The sequence below is a fragment of the Diaphorina citri genome, unplaced genomic scaffold (assembly GCF_000475195.1).
Source record: "Diaphorina citri unplaced genomic scaffold, Diaci psyllid genome assembly version 1.1 scaffold2679, whole genome shotgun sequence".
NCBI lineage: Eukaryota > Metazoa > Arthropoda > Insecta > Hemiptera > Psyllidae > Diaphorina > Diaphorina citri.
In genome coordinates, this window is record NW_007380096.1 from 19,368 (window position 1) to 25,699 (window position 6,332).

Here is a 6,332-nt window from a genome sequence, read left to right on the forward strand (position 1 = left end):
TGACTGTGTACTGAGACAAATGCGGAAAGAAAACTTCGTATAATTTAATTACAATCATATTAATTTAAATATTAAATTAATTTCTTTTCTTTTTTACATCATTTTATTTTTTATGGAGAAATAAAAATATTTATTTATAAAAAGACACAGGTATACACAAATATTTATAAAATAAAATACTTAAATATATCACTAAAAAAAAGTATGCCCAGGTGTTGCTTTGTATCGTTTGACAAAGAGATAGGTATACATAGTTTCGTTCATATTTTCATTAATTTCAGAATTTCACTCGTAAAATCTTCCCAATAAACTTTGGTACTTTTTGGAAAAACTTATTGTTAGACAGTAGTTCAAATAATTTACTGAGGCTCAGGACCACAGCACCTAATGTGTGTGGCCCGTGTATAGTTCTAATTCTATTCCTTTCCTTTTAACAATCAACTTCTTCAATTATTGTGAAGTACTCGTATTCAACCAACAAGTTCCACCTACATCAAAGTTGAGTAAGGTTGGTCTGTCTTTGTCAAAGATAAAAACAACACCAAAGTATAAGAATCACAGGGATGATAATCCATATCTCCCAGAACTATCGTATTCGTACAGTCCTGGAGAGATATGGAGAGCCTAGTTTTCGCAACTTTGACTTTGTACTTCGTCAACTTCTGTTTCATCAAAATCTTCCTCATTCACATTCGTATTTTGGCATTTTGGTAATATTTTTCTGCTGTAATATTAGGTACGTCATAATTTTGTTAAGTGTGAAATATAAAGTGCCAAGTTGTAACAGGCAAGCATCGTGGAAGCAGAACTTTTCATTCACAGATTTGAGCTTTAACTTGAACGATGAGCCAGCCTTATAGCTTGGACGTTGGAAGGTAATGCGACCTGCCTTGTGAGCGCTAGGTCGCGGGTTCGACTCCCGCCTGAGGTGAACTTCATCTTAAACTTTAGAATGTTCTTTGCAAACATGTTTTTCGCGTCCAGTTCAAAGCACGAAGACTAGGCTCATGGGCAAAATGTCCTGCAGACAAGCTCATCCTGATTTACATCATCATTTGACTGCACAAGATTCCTTGTTTCGTAATCCAAGTCATATATTTTACGATTTTTCTTTCGACGTAGTGAGTGATTTTTCTTGGATTATTCTTTGTGACGTCACACGACTTGGAAAGGTTATATGAAACCCATTACCAGCTCATTTTCTTGAGCACCGAATACTAAAATAAATAGTAAAAGGTGCTGCCCTTATAAGTCGAAGGATCCGGGTTCAAATCCCAAAAACTCATCTGATATAATTTTAAACTAGCAACTTATTTCCCTACACGTCAAGAAAAGTCATGCAGCCAAAAGCGATTCCGTCGTAGAGACGGATGGAAAAAGAAGTAAAAATTCACCTAAAATTAAACGAAATATACTATGTTTTTAATCTAGCTATGTACCTGGCTTTGAAATGTCGAGATCAAGCGAAGAACGAACGAGAAAATAGACTGAAGAAGTTGGCTGGCGGGGGCGGTAGTGGCGTTACAAGCCGGAGACCGCAGAGCGAAACGATGGATTGCAATCACTCAACAGTTTACAATGTGTGTTGAATTTCAAGCTAAGGTTTTCTGAAACAGGAGAGAAAGACAGAAATTAGTTTTGGTTCACTTGCATTCAAGACTATGGAGCAAGAAGACAAAGGATCTTTTTCCAAGGGTTTAATGTCATTGTAGAACTTCTAATTTTTTTAGTGATGGGCTGACGGGGGATTTACCTTCCATTCGTCAACCAGCTACCCGCCTCCTCAAATTATCTTTACCCGCCCTGGGTGGGGGCCGGAAAAAGCCAGCAGCACGCGATTGCCCAGTTGGTCAATCAGTCCCCCATTCAGATACCAACCACGCGCAACGCTGCTTAACTTCAGTAATTAATTAGGAGCTGGTGCATTGAGAGTACTTGATTGAAGACTCGGTAACTTTGTGAAGGTCCACACCCAATAGCATTGAGAGTAGTCAGAGAGTGGACTTACCATTGGGACTACAGATGATGTCCGTAGTATTGAGGTGGATAGTGGTACTCATTGTGAAAGGTAGGATCACCGGGTCTGGCGTGCATCATACTGGCTTGCGTGTCCATCATGTACCCCATAGCACCGTCTGGACTGTAAGCTCCGCTGGGCCCTGTAACAAGAAACGAGATGAAAATGTAACTTGTGTTCAAAGGCAAACATGTAACTAGTGTAAATGACATAATAAATGCTTGAATACATTTTAAGTGTAAGAAGAGTCTTGGGGTTTTAAGAAGGAATAAGTAGTGCTTTATTTAGACTTAGAACAAGTTGTCCCATTTCCCATTATAGCGTTTTCGGCCCTAAATATGGCTGGAACTATCCAGCCTTCAATGATGAAGTTTGCTAATTTGGTAAGTACCTATACCTACTTCAAGAGGAAATGAACATGGACATTCAGTTATTCAAGCAACCTATAACATGACAGAAGAAGCTTCAATCTAACAGAAGAAGAACCAAATCTCCCACAGGAAAATCAAAACGGAAAGAAAAGAATAGAAACCTTCACGGGAGGACAAATCCAACAAAGAACTGAAAATTAGCGATGCAATCGGAAAACAATTCTACAAGATTTATATACAATAAGACGATCCTTATTGTTGCGCCTTAGAGAAGGGTCCGCTATCACCATCCTAAACCCTATTGTTATCCCGAGCTTTCTTGATTTCCTGTTGGAAAATAAAATACAAGGGGTAAAAACCACCAGAGAGCTTTCCGGCTCATCTGCCATAACATAACAGTTCCGGTGACTTTTCTTTAGGAGCTTATTTATGAGAATTACATTGTTTCTTGTTTTTCCTATATTTGTGTTTGCCTCCATCGGATTTTCCTCTGACCTTGTTTCCAAACAATATTTCTACCTTGGAGTTTTTGACAAGTTTATTGTTCTGGAGTGAGGGGCGTTCTGTGTCCCGTGAGGTATAGAGAGGGGAAATATATGTTCCCTTAAGTTCCTCCAAATAGAGATTATGGCATGACTTCTTTCTCCTTCTCTAGGCGATTAAAGGGGAACAAATTTCTTTAGAAATGAACTTCATTTGTTAATTTTTGCACTAATACATATGAGGGGGGAAAAAAAAACATGAGAGAAAGTTGTCAGTGGAATTTGTCGTTCATTACAAGGGGAAGGGGAATTATGACGTCATAAAACATTAATGACGTCAATAAAAATCTGAATTGTTTTACGATCTCCCCGAGTCTTTTGTTTTTAATTATGAACTCTCAAATCTCCGTGTTAAAGCCCCAACCCTTTCCTACAATCAATTTTCAAAAGATTTTCAGCTGTCATCTCCTCCTTCCAAGGATTTTATGACTTTCAGGCGAATATTTACGACCTCCTATGTAAAGCTTGTCTTTTATTTCCGGTGAATAATAATCAACTTGGAGGCATTTTTTTACTTTCCTCATCCTACAATTTCATATAATGGGAAAGTCATATTTTTGAACTTTCTTCCCCAAAGGGTTGGATGACACTTTTGATTTACTTCTTGTCCCAGGGTTGAGAGTTGTGTGCTTGTGTGCTAAAGAAATGTGTTTCAATAGGTCACAACAGATATGAGGTGTATTTGAAACAGGTGATCTCGGTTTCAAATTATACCTACAAATCATACACAAAAAGCTTACTGTGTAGGGGCAAACAACCATAAAGGTTGGGTTGAAATTCTACGAATCTACGATATCAATAAATCGAGATAAATTTCCATTCGGTCACAGAAGCATGCTACAATAAGATTTAAAATGTTGGAAGAACACACACGCCTTATGATAGAGCCATATAAAAGCAATGCAACTGGAATATAAAAAGTTCAATGGCTCATTGTTATCAGTAAAATCTGTAAATTATCTTCCACAACATTTCAGTCCATTCTCTTATCTCAGTTTTACGTTCGACAAAAGATCCCTTCTTCCCTAATTTTATTTTTACTCCCCACTTTTTCCCTAATTCGGGCAATCGAAGAGGGGCATCTTTTTTTTCTTCCGTCATTTTTTGGAAAAGCAGGCAATATATCACGGGCCTCGGCTCAGCTGAAGCATTTCTTTCCATTACTCCGATTGACTTTTGTACCCTTTAGATGACGCTGGCTTGGGGGAAAGTCCATTTTAGATTTTTTCGCTTTCCTTCACGTTAGAAGTTAGTATGAGCTTGTTCTGTTTTAACGATCAGAAAGACTGGTTAGCCTCCGTTGGTTACAATGATCTGTGCAGTTGTGCAGTAAATGGCATAATATCATTCAAAACTCCAAAAGCTCTTGCCAAGGACCAATCGTTTCTACAATAAAGGCAGCTACAATAAAAATTAGGAGTTACCTTGGTTGGCTGTGAAGCTGTGATTATCATGGTTAGATATGTAGTTATCTAGTTATGTACCATAGTTTTTTTACATTATTTCAAAGGGTCGAAAATGACTGTAAAATCGGATCTAGGTAGGTTCAAAGGTTCTTTCCCTTCATGTTTCCCTCAAAGACTTCGGAGCGGAGAGAGCTAAAGTGCCGTTGAGGAGTGAAATATTGCTTTCCTTTCACCTTGCTCCTCGTAATTCTTAAACTTTCCATTTTAATTTACTGCCTCATTGCATTTCAGTCAAAAGTTTTCATTATTCTCGCGCCCAGGTAAGAAGGGGGAGGTTTCCTCTATTCGTGGCGAAATCGATACGGCTTGCTTTTCCACAGCCGATTCAACTGGTACATAGGGTTGGATTTTAGCACAGCCTCAGCTTAGAAGCGGCCTGGTCTAGGTTTTTGACGGGCTACTCGTATGGTTTAGTGGAGTAAACTCATAATTAGGTACGTACAATTGTACATAGGTAAGTAGGTGCTTAAAATTGACCGACAATTTTGGGAGTAAACTCGTCCTTGTCCGGGTGTGTCGTGTTTTTTTGTTTTCCACTGAGAATCTCGACAATCTTACCTACCCCTTTCAGTTCTTTCTCCCCATCAAGAAAAAACACTTCAACCCCTTGGAGTCACATAAACTTTCTTATCAAGACATCATTAAAGTCTTTCTTGGAGGGAGAGAGCAAAAGATTTAAATTAGTGACAGAAGCGTATTTTGCAATCTGTAATGAGAGAAAATGGCAATAGTTTTTAGGGTTTTTAAAGTGTTTCTGGCGGCTTCCTTGTTAGCGCTAGGTCGCGGATTCGATTCCCGTCCGGGGCGAATTATCAAACCTCTTTTTTCCCAGGTATTTCAGTGCCATTTTCATTTTATTTTGTAGTAATGGAACAAACATCTCCGTGACTATGATTGGTAAGACCGATCCTCCGGGAGGAGCCTCTGGAGGTACAAAGCTTAAGTGTGATACTCCAATCGGGCCACACGGAGGTGCTAAACAAGATATATCGCGGTTTGCTCGCGCCTCAAGACAGAAGCCGTATCATGTAAGCGCTTGCCGCTCGGCTTTATGCCTGTTGTTTGTAGAAGCTCACCGTCTTTGGGGCTGACGCTACGTTATGCTTTATTAGTGTATACAGTACGATTCGGAATACCAGAGAAAACGAAAGTCTAATTCCTTAGAGAAGATTGAATTGTGATCAGCCGGTGGTCCGCGGCCGGGGGTGACGCCCGCTCCTAGTAAAACTTGTAAGCACCGAAACGGCAAAGGCAAGGGGGATGATAGGGGGAGTTTTTAGCGGATGTACGAAAGAGCAAGACGTTTTAGGTTTTTCAGGTGTGATGTTGGTCGCAGGTGCAGGCCGACCTTTCTCGCCAGTTGTCCCCGAATAAAAAATTTGTTGTCTTCTTTTTTGTTATAGCTTCCTAGGGGCTGATGATTCCGAGTCTAAATGGTGCATGTACTTGTTATGTGTTCGAGGGATTGTGTTTAGGTTTAGTGAAGACCTTTGTGTATTGGGCCGATATACTAGGTTCAATGTGAGTTTCAACTGCATAAATTGATAAAGCTACGGTCTAAATTGTATTACTGAGCTGGGCTAGGTGGGTCTTAGCTAGGACTGGAGTGTGAGGCCCACTTGAAAGGTAGGAGATGATTCAGAGAGATATTATTGTAAAGTACCGACCTAAGCCTTCCTTCGTGTCAATGAGAATGTGAAAGAAGGGAGGAGTAGGTAGACGCAATGGGAAGGAACAGGAAAAGATAATTCTGCCAATATAAAATTGTAGGAGGAAAAGAGAATCTGCCAAATCAATCGTAAGGAAAAAGAAATCTGCCAAATAAAAATTGAAGAAGAAAAAATTCGGCGTCCCATGTACTAACTTTGGCAGTGGAGATGTGTTGAGTGGATTGAATGGATAGGCACCTAGACCTTGAGTGGAGGAAACCAGATAG

General features: G+C 39.5%; 1 long non-coding RNA gene across 1 annotated transcript; it reads right to left on the minus strand.

The window, feature by feature from the left end:
* Positions 1-1,158: 1,158 nt before the first annotated feature.
* On the minus strand, positions 1,159-2,159 carry LOC113471607. The gene is made up of 2 exons (XR_003394240.1): positions 2,009-2,159; positions 1,159-1,607 (listed from the first exon to the last, which is right to left on the minus strand). It is a non-coding gene; the product is annotated as an uncharacterized LOC113471607 (long non-coding RNA).
* Between the last annotated feature and the right edge of the window lie 4,173 nt (positions 2,160-6,332).